Source organism: Enhydra lutris, unplaced genomic scaffold (genome assembly GCF_002288905.1).
Source record: "Enhydra lutris kenyoni isolate GAN:26980312 unplaced genomic scaffold, ASM228890v2 scaffoldscaffold14, whole genome shotgun sequence".
In the NCBI taxonomy this organism is placed as follows: Eukaryota; Metazoa; Chordata; class Mammalia; order Carnivora; family Mustelidae; genus Enhydra; species Enhydra lutris.
This window is the reverse complement of record NW_019154098.1, coordinates 2,334,236-2,346,641: the sequence shown is the minus strand read 5'-3', so window position 1 is coordinate 2,346,641 and position 12,406 is coordinate 2,334,236.

Sequence of the window (12,406 nt, the reverse complement as noted above, 5' to 3'; positions counted from 1 at the left end):
TTCTCCTGCTTCCTCCGCGGATGGCCCGAGTGTTCCGGAGTTTACCTCCGATTGCTGCCTGGGGTCCTGAGCATGTCCCCTCCCTCGCCTCACCCCTCATCCTCACCGATGTCCTCCGTATTGACGCTGCGCCTCTGCCGTAGGATCGAGGGGGAAGGGAGGTTCAGAGCAGCGGGACACCTGGCCCAGGCTGGCCAGCTGATCCTACTGCTGCTGACCAGCCCGCCACGTCTCTCCACCACGGAAATCCCGCCATGCTTCCCTCCAAGGCCTCCCCACAACCACTTTATCAAAAATTGTTGTGAATGTTTGTAGATAGTGTTAGAACAGCTAGAATCGTTATGGAAAATCCCCCTAGATTGAGGTGGAGGGAACTTGCGATAAGCCTCACCGGGCCACCCCCGTGTCTCCCCGTGATCGCCTGTGCCGGGACCCCTGCGGCACCACTCGGCCGCTTAACAGCAAATCCCACACTTCGTCTCATTTTATCTCCACCTAGTTCAATATGTGCCTGCAAAACAGAAGATTATTTAAAAAAAAAAAAAAACAAACCTGCAAAATACCAAAACAAAATCCTACACAACCATGACATCATCATCACCCCCAAAATAGCAACTATTGCTTAAGATTCAATACCCGGCGGTGGCACATTTCCTTGTCTCAGGCTTTTCTTTTTAAAGCTTATTGGATTCGGGATCCAAATACAAGCGAAACATTGCATCCTCTGACATTAAGATTTCTGTTAATCTACGGATGTCCTTTCCTCTCCCTCGGTCTTTTCTCCTTCTTAGTGTGGCCGCTGGAGGAAATAGCTGTCTGGTTGCGGGGCGTCCTGTGGGACAAGGCTCAGAGCCCCGGGCCGTGGCTCTGGGACCCGGGTCTGGGTTCGGTGGGACCCCTCTGGAGGTGGTGTTGCCTCTCGCAGCAGTTGCCGGCCGAGTCTGGTGTCTTTGGGGACGTAGGTGACAGGGGCGTTCAAAACTGCCTCGGCCAATTCACTGGGTGTGACCGCAACGCACTTTCATTTTTCCACAAAGGAAAATTTTACTGAAACTCAAAAGTGGAGGGCTCACCTCCCCTCCTCACTTAGCATTTCAGAGGCGCTCAGACCCGCAGGGTCCTTCCAGACCTTTCCCTGGGCCGAGGCAAACCTGACCCACGTATACCCACGTATACGCAACCAATGCTGCGCTTTTCTTTACAAAACAAATCGGATCGTATTCGACGCATTGATCTGTATAGCACGCTACAGTCATGGAAAGTTATAAATTACGGACTTCTCGTGTCACCACGCACGGAGTTGCTCGTTTTTCATCTATGAACGCTTCAGAGTGCATCTCTGAAAGATGAGGGCTTTTAAAAACTACCAGCCCTGACATCATTCTCCCAGCTGACGAGAAGAACAGTAATTTCTTCATATCAGTCACTGTCCAGAGTTCAAATTTCCCTGATTAAACCATAAATGTGTTGTTAGCGATTTTTATTCCAATTATTTTCCAAAATAAGGTGCACCCGGGCCCCTGACGGTTCTCCTGGATCTCTACCCTCCACCTCGCTCTCTTTTCTGCAACATTTATTTGTCCCAACCAGGTCTTCTGTCCTTTGGAGCCTCCCGGCCTGGCCTTCACCGACATCCCTGTCGTTCACTTGACCTGTGTCGCCCAAGCTGTGGTCAGCATCTGGGCATTGGTCCACCGGGAGGGACCAGCTCTGCCTGTCTGCTCCTGGCAACTCCTCGGGGTCCCAGAGCGCGGTCACAGAATCCTGCCATTCCGTCCGCTCTGGTGGCTGGCGCGCCTCTCCCCGAAGAAGCATCCACTCGCCCACTGCTGGGGACGGCGACGGGCAGCCTGAGATGGTGGACAGTCAGGACACGTTTGCTTGTCTCCCTTTGTTTACTAGGTTTCAAGATGACGGGCTGGTTTTCTCTGTATCCGATGACTGCCGGAGAGTTTCCCCATCCATTTCGGACTCGGGAATTCGGGCATATTTGGTATATTTCCATTTGTTGCAGGTGGGGTCTGTATTCATTTAATGATGGTCTCTGACTTCTTCCTTGCTGCCTGGCCTGCGCTGTTCCCTGCTCCCTTCCCACCCCGGCCTCGCCACCCCTGCGGGGCCCTGCCTCCTTCGGATGCAACGTGGTCCTGAGGATGGAAAGCTCTGGGCTCCTGGACGCAGCCTTTCCTAGATAGTCCAGGAGGTTCTCTTTTTGAAGAATAAAAAACTGAGTCCAGTGTGGGCTTACATGGTTTTATTCAATTTCTTGACTTTGCCTTTGAGCCTCCTTTTTCTCCCACTGACAACTTGGTTCCTAGTGGCATAAAATAATTTCGTATTTATTTTGTCCGTATAGAAACGTGGCTTCAGAATGACACTGCCCACATCATGAGCAGCAAGGGGACTGCGGACAGTCACTCGACGCCGCTCTTCCCGCGGCCCGGTCCACTCCTACGGTGCAGCCCTCGGGAACTTAGAATAAAATCACTGTTGGAAACTCACTTCAAATGACTCTTTCCCATAGGGTCAAGCTGCCGATTCGATACGCTGTTAGGGTCTTTGCTTTTGTTAGTTTTTAGAGACTGTTTTTTGTTGCACGATTACCCAGAACGTGGGCGTGGAGCGTTTCAGAACTTCCAGCTTCCACCCTTGCCGCTCAGCCCAGGCTCACCCAGGTTCGGTTTCCTTCCTTAGGTACAGCTCTCTTCTCCTCAGGCTTTTTCTCTCAACTTCCATTGTTTCTCAAATATACGCAAATGACTGTGCACATTCATGTCTCCCTGGTGCTCGGAGAAATGGCCGTGCACTGTCCGCACGCTTTCTCACCCTCTTCCCCCTCTGGTGACACATCCTGGTGCTCACCCCGCACCCAGAGGGCCGGCGCGTCACACCCCTCTGTCCGCAGTGCCTGGCGGGTTTGGGTATCACGGCTGGGGTGATGTGTTTGTCAGGTGGGTGGATAGAGGCTGTTACGGAGGTGAGTGGAGCACTGGGGAGGGAGTCCAGAAGCATGCCTGGGAGAGTCAGGAAGGCTGGAGAACTGGTGGAGGATGAGTGGCCAGGGGTCCTTATGCGGGCGGTGAAGCTGGGCGTCTCGGGTCTGGGCAGGACAGCTCAGGGATCTGGGCGGGCGCAGCAGCTCTTCAGCTCCCGGCGACAGTGGGAAGGTAGAGCACTGCAGCTGGTGTGCAAGACTTGTGTACCACTGAGAACCCGTGCTCTGTTGGGGACGGGATCACCCACGCGGGTGGAGGTAACAGAGGGACCCCTCCTCTGCATTCCGCAGCCTGCTGCCTCCATCCCTTTAACGTAGCTTGAAACAGTCTGTGTTTGCTTTACTTCAGAATATAATTGATAGGGGGCCTCTGTCTCCCTGCTCGGAGGGCAGCCCCTCGAAGGTCTGGGCCCCTCTCAGCACCAGGGCGAAGGCACGCTTCTCAGAGTCTGACCCTGGCTCTGGATTTGGATTTTGCCACTTTCTCCGTCTGTGGAATGAGCACATGCGCTGCAAGTTCCTGGGGCCCGGGAGCGAGTTGAGACAGTGGCCCCAGGGAGGGAGGAGTGGGGGGCCAGGCGGCAGACGAGTGTCTCTGGGGAGTTTGTACCAGCTTCCCACAGCTGCCGTAACCAAGTACCACGCACCGGGGCTTTACCCACGGAAGTTTATGCCTGCCCAGTCTGGAGGCTGCGAGTCAGAAATAGAGGCGCCACAGGGCCGTGTTCCCTCCTAAGGCTCTGGGGGGCTCCTTCCAGCCTCCTCTGCTCGGCATCAGCTGGCAAGTCTCCCTAGCCTTGCCCCTGACTTATCGTTCTAGCCACACCTACTGTCTCCCCCCTTTCTTGCTATCTAGAACTCAGTGTTTATCACCGGTGCTGGGAGATACCAGGCCCATCCCATGCCTTATAAAGGCAATGTCCTCTCTAGCGTCAACTGGGCAACTCCTATGCATCCTGCAAAGCCCCAAACAATCGATACCTCCTCTTCCAGCCTCCTTTGACCCTTGCCTGGCTCAGCAAAATTAATCACGGTCCCCAGAGCACAGTCTCTGAATCAGACTGCAGCTTGCTCCCCTTAGCAGCTGTGTGGCCGCGGAACCTTGCTTCTATGTAAAAGGGGGATGATACTTGCCACGTGGGGCTACTGTGGATATTCAGGGGGTGCACAGCGGCTGGAACGGCGAGGGCTCAGTAAGGACTGGACACAACACGACCCACCATGATCACTGTCTGTCCGGGAGTCCCGGAGCCCTGAGCCCTCCCCGCCCAGACCACGAGCTACTTGCGGACTGTGATGCCCCCACGTCCTCACTGTGTTCATAGGAGCTGGTGGCTTGGGGTGGTGGGAAGCCCAGGTCTGCAGACTCTAGCATGCTTTGCTCTCTCGAAGTCACCACCGTGGGGCCTGGGAGCCTGTGGAAGACAAGCCTGGGCGAACCGAAGCGTCTTGGAATCTGCTCGGCCGGCACCTGGCCTTGCTCGTGCCATGCGGAAGGCCCAGGGGAGGCCGGAACCGTTTAGCAGGGGCAGAGCTGCTTAGGGGGACCCCCGGCTTCTCAGCTGGCAGGCAAGATGAGCCTGTGGGAGCCCCGTGGGATTTGCCTTCCACACCTGCAGCTCAGCTCGCTCATGTGTACAAACTCCCCATTACGTCTGATTACAAACCATTAGTGCAATTAGGTTAGCCCCTCTCTGCGTTCCAGGGCCCGGAGCCAGCTGTGCTGGGGGCTAGGGATAGAATAGCAAACAGCTTCCCGCAGAGGTGGCACGCGCTTGGCCGGCTCGTGCGGGCTCTGGAACCGTCCTCTTGGGCCAGGGAGCCTGGGCTCTGGACGGCCCTGGAGGAAGGGGGCTGCTGTGCACCTCCGGGAGTTAGGGGTGGAGGTGGGCTTGGGCCAGCGCTCAGGTGAGGTCACACGAGGGGCAAGAGCCTTCTCCTCGCCAGGCCTGCACGCTCCCTCTTCCCACGCCTGGAATGCCCTCCCGGCTCAGGGTTCTCGTCCCCCGCACAGCTGATGGTTGGGCCGGCAGTCCTCTGCGGTGGGGGCCCTCCTGTTCCCCTGCGCTGTAGGACCTCTAGCGGCACTCCTGGCCCCACCCACTGGATGCCCACAGCACTCTCCTCCAACTCTGACAGCCAGAAGTGCCCCCGGCCCTCCCCATTGCCTAGTGTCCCCTGGGGGCAGAATTGCCCTGGTTGGGATCTGCAGCCTGGACCTTGATGTGCCGCTTCTGGACCGTCGCACTGAGCCGGAGCCCTGCCTGGCGGGCGGCCGCCTGATGCCCGGCTTTGTTTGTTCCGTGGCCGCACGAGCTCGGCCCCTCCCTCCACCCGCCGCAGCCCTCCTCCCTCTTTTATCTGCTGTTTTATGCCCACGGCAGGCTTTTAAGCCCAAATGCTTCATCACCTCTGGCCCTGCTACCCCCAGGGGTGCCCGAGTCCGAGAGACCCCGAATATTGGTCCCCTGACCCTCCACGCTGAGCGCAGCCCCAGCCCGCTGGACTTGAAAGGGCTGCTTCGGCTGTGTACTCGGCCGTGGCTGTTTGTTCCGGGAGTCAGAGCGAGTGTGCGGCTCTTCAGAGCGCGGCTGGAGGTGTCCGCTGGAGGCCGGCCTGCCCCGCCCCCCGCATTGATCTGCGGCGAGCCCCCGCGCACCCCCACCCGGCGCTCGTAGCTGAGGACTTTAATGACCACGTCTCACCGGTTCTGACATGTGTTTCCGCATCTCAAATCCCCCCACTGCAGGTGCTGGGGCCCCATGGCTGCTCTCTTCGGGGTGGTATGCAGGAGTCGGCCGCCCTGGTCGGGCACTCATGCCCTTGAAGCTGGTCGTGGCTCATGGGGATTGATGCCACATGCCCCCTCCTTGCTCTGTCCCCTGCTTTGTGTACTGCTCCCTCCAAGAGCCGGGGGTGTGTTCGTAGGGTCATGAGCCTTCGAGGTCTGCCAGGGACTGGGGGTTCGAGGACATGGACGTTCAGGGCTGAGGCGGGGAAAATCTCAGGCAGACTGAGGGAAGACGTTTGCTGTATTTGCTCCCCGTCCCTTGAATTGGGCTTGGCTTTGTGACTTGGCTTGGCCAACAGAACACGGCCAGGTGTGCGCTGGTAAACTGGGACCAGCTCCCCTGCCAGAAAAACACCCTGGCCCCTGATTCACCGCATTTGCCAGTTTCCTTGACATAACTAGTCCCACCGGGCTGATGTCAGGCAGCCGATACACCTCACTGAGCATGGAGTTTGGAAGAGATGCACGTAGTGTCTCTGGCTCACACGGGACGGGCCCGTGAGTGCTCTGGACCTTGGCTGTGAGAAACTCCATGAGCGTCGGCTCTCTCCCCATGACTGCCATGTGGACCGTCTGGGCTAGCCTGCTGGATGATGAGACCTCGTGTGTGTGTGTGTGTGTGTGTGTGTGTTGGGGGGCAACACCAGCACCCACAGCCGGCCCACTCCCAGGCCAATGAGAGCACCCAGCCGGGACCAGCTGAGCTGCCCACTCGTCACTGACCTCAAACACTCAAGTGAGCCTGCTGGGACCGGGGGAACCATGTGCTGACCCGGACTCTCATGGACTCATCGTTCAATTCTATCACTTTAAGGAATTCTATTGCTTTAATTGTATTGTTTTAAGCAATTCTTCATTTTGGGGGGATGGTTTCTTATGCAGCAATAGCTAACTGATACACAGTGGTCCATACTGTTTCCCCTTCAGCTAAGTCATGTGTATCACTGATTTATTATATGTCCCGAGTCCAAGTGTCATTTAAAGTACTTATAAAGGATGGGGTGAATCAGAAAGGATGAACACCCAACTTTTGTGTCAACATGGACGGGACTGGAGGAGATGATGCTGAGTGAAATACGTCAAGCAGAGAGAGTCAATTACCGTATGGTTTCACTTGTTTGTGGAGCATAAGGAATAACACGGAGGACATGGGGAGATGGAGAGGAGAAGGGAGGTGGGGGGAATTGGAGGGGGAGACAAACCATGAGAGACTGTGGACTCTGAGAAAAAAACTGAGGGTTTTGGAGGGGAAGGAGGTGGGGGGATTGGGAGTTGGTGGGTATTAAGAAGGGCACAGATTGCATGGAGCACTGGGTGTGGTGCATAAAGAATGAATCTTGGGGGGCACCTGGGTGGCTCTGTGGGTTGAAGCCTCTGCCTTCGGCTCAGGTCATGGTCTTAGGGTCCTGGGATCGAGTCCCCCATCGGGCTCCCTGCTCAGCGGGGAGCCTCCTTCTCCCTCTCCCTCTGCCTGCCGTTTCCCTGCTTGTGCTCTCTCATCCCCTCTCTCTATCTCTGTGTCAAATAAATAAATAAAATCTTTAAAAAAAGTACAGTACTTAAAAAAGTTTATACTATGATTCTGCGTGGAACAGGAATTATCACGTGGGAAATGACACCGCACCAGGTTCCCCTTCATGTCCGTCAAGTGCGTGCTCATCTTTGAAGAAATGACCACGGTTCCTTACTTTCTTCCCAAGCAGCAACCAGGTACGTTGTGAGCCTGGAGAGCGGAAACGGCTCTGTTTTATGGTGGGATGGATGCCGAAGGACAGGGAGAGGCTGGCGTTGACCAGTTCCAGGGCCAGGCAGGACGGTCACTAGGCACTGTGCCAGAGCTTGACTGGGGATGTCTTCTCTTAGTGTCGCACAAAGTCATGGCGGTCTGGAATCAACAGTGTCCTCAGTCTGATGGACTAGACCTCCTGTCACACACACATCCACGCCTCTCGGCCAGCGGCCTGTGCGGGCAGGGTCCTGGTTGCTAGACAAGCACGTGTGGCACATCCCCGCGGCCGGAGTGAGGGGTCACAGCCTTCATGTCTGCGCTGTGGGGTCCGGGGGCAAGCTGCCCCTCCCTTCCCTGTCTCCCCCTCAGCTTCCCCTTGGAGCAAGCCTGAGCCACAACACAGCAGATGTGAGAAGCCCCCTGTGCGGAGGACACTGAGGCCGTGGAGACCTTGTGTGACCAGCAGGGCCAGATTCAGGGTCGGGGGCCGGGACCTGGGCAGCCGCACAGGTCTCCCCAGATGGAAGGGCCCTGCACTGGGTTGAATGCGCTGCTGTTGCCGTGACGAAATTCTTAACTTGTAAGTAAGGCTCCATATTTTTATCTTGCTATGGGCCTGGCCAGTAGTGGAGCTGGTCCTGGTCTCAGTAACCAGAGCGTCTGGAAGGCTGACGGCAGGACCTGGGTTAGAGCCGGGCTCTGACCCTGGCATGCTGCCAGCTGTGCGATCCCAAACGCTGCTCGTAGGACCAACTACAGGCACCTTCAGAGCTGCCCCTGCCTCCGTGGCCGGCACAGCAGCACGCCCTGCACAGGCCTGGCCCACCATGCCTAGTTGGTGTGCAGGCCGTTTCCCTCTGGCCCGTGGCCCCCGTCTTAGCAGAGTCCGATGAGCCCATCTGTGACAGAGCTCTGCAAGCACCTCAGCCCCAGGCCGCCGTCGGCACCGTCGTCATTACTGCCGTCTGTATCACCGTGAGCCACGGTCGTGGACCCAGAGAAGGGGGTGCACTTGACCACAGGTCTTGCCGGTGGCTTCTTGTTTCCCTCTCGCTCCCCGGTCAGGTGCCCGCGGCTGCTGACCTGTCTGGGACGCCTGGGGCCCCGGCCAGATGACAACTCTTTTGAGGAGCAGAGGCAAAGGGCTGACCTTGAGTCATGCTGGAAGGTGAATGGCTCTAAGAGACGCTTATTTCTAAAATAGAACTGCCTATCCAGACAACTGGTTATTAACTTGGGGAAAGGGAGTGCTATTTCAGGCCCAACCTCAGAAAAGCATTTTCCTTTGAGAGCTTTTCCTGAACTTTTCACACCTGCTTGGCTGTGAGAGGCAGGGGCCGCGAGGGCAGCCCCTCTCCCAGGGTCCCGGGAGAGCAATGGAGACGAGCCGTAAACACGTAAACCATAAGCCATAATGGGCGACGGGAGCCCAATGTGACACAATAGCCAGAGGAATCATAAGCCGCAGCTGGTGACACTGTCCTGTCGGAAGGGACTCTGGGGCCCAGTCGCGGGGATGCAGCGTCCACACCAACAAGACGGGCTGCATCTGACCGTCTGTGTCTGGACACTGTGCCCTGGACCCCGATCCTTCAGATAGCTGGTCAGGGTTCAGTCTATGATCACGGTCAGAGCTTTAATAGCCTATGGCAAAGGTCAGGGCCCAGTGTGTGACAAAGTCCCAGGATGTGACCAGGATCCGGGATCAGCCCGTGACCAAGATCAGGGCTCAGAGCATGACCAGGATCAAGGCTCAGCATGTGACCAGAGTCAAGGTTCAGTGTTTGTCCAGGGTCAAGGCTCAGCCTATAACCAGGGTTAAGGATTGGTAGCTAACCAGGATCAGGGCTCAGCATGCACCCAGAGTAAGGACTCAGGCTGTGACCAGGATCAGGGCTCATTATGACTTTCTGGTGAGTAGGAGGACAGGATCAGCGTCAGTCTGAGGCTGGAAACCAGAGCGCCCACCCACCGTGGGGTCCTTCTGGCCACTGTGCTGTCTCTCCTGAAGTCTGTGAAGCTCTCAGCATCCCAAACCCCAGGCAGCATCTTCTCCCCAGGTGGTCCTGTGAGGTTTCCTAAGTGTGAACGGAATGAATGGGTGTGTCTGCAGCTGGGTTATTTTCCAGCTAACCCTGGCCCTCCCATTCCCCAACTAGTGATCGCTGGATGAAGCTGGGAGGTGGGAGGAGGACTGCACTTTAAGTAGGATCCTGAGCATCGACTTTCCCCCAGATTTGGGGAAGCACATGGGCCTTCCAGCTTCTGCATCTTGGCCTTGACTATAGGATCTAAACCCACCTCAGGGACCATCTAGGTGCTTAGGTGGAAGGAAAAGGGGGAGCAGCAGATGCCATTGCCTTAGCAAGTTCCTCTAAGAGGCTGTGTTTGCATATTCTGCTCCCCCCTTCTTCGGGCGTCTGCTATGAAGCACACATTATACCTCTTTATTAAAACTGTTAATCAAAGGAAATGCACAATCTAGAAGGAATTGGAGAGAAGAGGAGTGACTGGAGATGGAGCTGTCCTGGTGTTGGGTCAGAATGTTCCATCAGAGTAAGCCTAGGCAGAGTTGAAAGGACTTTCCTTATACGCAGTGGCCTTCTGCGTCAGTTTCCCCAATGTACTCAGTGTGTGAAAGGGTGAGGGTCAGATGTTTCTGAATAATGGTAGCAGTGAACATGTTCACAGAAGCTACCGTAACTCAGGCACTCTAAGGCATTATGTATATTAACTCAATTAACTCCCCAGCAATCTCTGAGGCCGGGACCCTTACTGTCCTCATTTACAATGGGGACTTTACAGTCCAGAGAGGCGAAATAGGTTATCCAGGGTCATGCAGCAAGGAAAGGCAAGGTTGCGCGTTGAACCCGGACATCCCCGTTTCATACAACCTGTCCACCCTGTTGGTGAGTAACTCCCCCGTCCTGGGTAAGGTCACAGGCCCTGCCAGAGTCTGTCCTCATCCTAATTCTGTGAGGCAACCACAATGTTGTCTATATTGCAGGTGAAGAAACAGGCCACACAGTGAGTAAGTGAAGTCATCAAAAAACTGATTGGAACGAATCCCAACACAGTGTGGTACAGTGCAATTTCTTCTGCACCATGTAACTTCTAACAGCGAATTCCTGCTCTCATTTCTGTATTACTTTGGGCAAGCCCTTTCACACATCCACTCGGGTTCTCCCTCCTTCAGTCTCACATTTATAGATTCTGTCACCAAGGATTCCGTCAGGATCCACACCGTGAGGAACACAGCATGTGGAGCCTCAGCACCTAGTGCTCACAGGGCTCACGCCTGTTACTACAGGGGACACAACCTGACACACTTGATGTGCTGATATTTTTGGTGCTTCAAACAGGCCTACAGAAAGAGCTGGGGGATCCTGGAGGCAAGGGGACCTGCCCTGGCCTAGGCTAGAATGAGGTCTGAGAAGCCTTCCCAGAGGCAGTGGCCATAGAATGGGCTTGAAGATCATGAGATGGTAGCTCAGAAATGAGGTAGCATCAAATTCCAGGCAAAATGAGGACAAATATGTGACAGTACAAGAACAGTACCAGCAACATAGTCATAAATAGGAATATCACCATCACCACCACCTCCGTCATCACCACCACCACCATCATCCCCATCACTATCATCACCAGCATGATTACTATTATCAGCAGCACCACCACCCCATCATCACCACCACCCTCATAATCACCATCATCACCACCACCATCATACCATTATCACCATCAGCACCACCATCACTAACACCACCATCATTGCCGTCATCACCACCACCACCATCATCACCATCATCATCACCACCACCTCCGTCATCACCACCACCACCATAGTCATCATCATGGTCACGATCATGAGTACCACCACCATCGCCGCTGTTATCACCATCAGCACCACCATCACTAACACCACCACCACCACCACCACCATCATCATCACCACCAGCAACGTCATCATCACCATGATCATCACCATCGCCATCATCAACATCAACATCATGAACAATATCATAATAATAATATTAACAAAACAACATAATCGACATCAAAAATAACATTAAAACAGTGGCAGCAGTAACAACAGTCACGTAATGGGTATTGTAGTGCAAGTGTGTCTAGATTATACCATTCTGTCCCCGTCACAGACTTGTGAGGTAGAGCCTATCATTATTCCCATGTACAGATGAGGACTGTAGAATTCAGAGAGGTCAAACTAACTTGTACAAGGGCACACAGGGCAGTGCTGGGATTCGACTCAAGTAGTGGCAATACCCACACAATTGTCACACCTTCTCAGGGTCTTCCAAAACCTCCCATCTCTTTGGAGCTCAGCCAGTGTGCCATGAAGGGACAAAGGGGAGTGAAGTAGTTGATAGTCATCTTCAAGCCCACCTTTGTCAATCCCAAGGTTTCTTCCTGGTTTCAAGTCCTATCTGTGATATAGTCTGAGCAGAAGAAGGGGCTCTTCTATGGAAAGAACACATACTCCAGACACATCCATATCTTCCAAATGTGAGGGTAGGGAAAGGATCAACCAGCCTTATTCTGAGCGCACCCTGCTCCTTACTAATGGGAAATTTTGAGCAAAGCACACCCTTCTCTCTGCCCCCTCAATTTCTTCAGCACTAAAATGGCCTTGATATCTTGTCAGTAGTAGTTTTCCGGATGGCCCAATGAGACAGTGAACTAAGAGGTGCTCTGAAGACTGTGAAGTACTGTCCAGGGACCAGCTGACCTCTGAAAGTGTGGGAGGGGAGAGAGGAGGTGAGTCGTCATTGAGCACTTTGGAGGTCTGTCAATTTCATTGATCATTTCAAAGAACTGGCTTTTTGTTTCATTGATTTTTCTCTGTTGTTTTCTGCTTTCAGTTTCATTGACT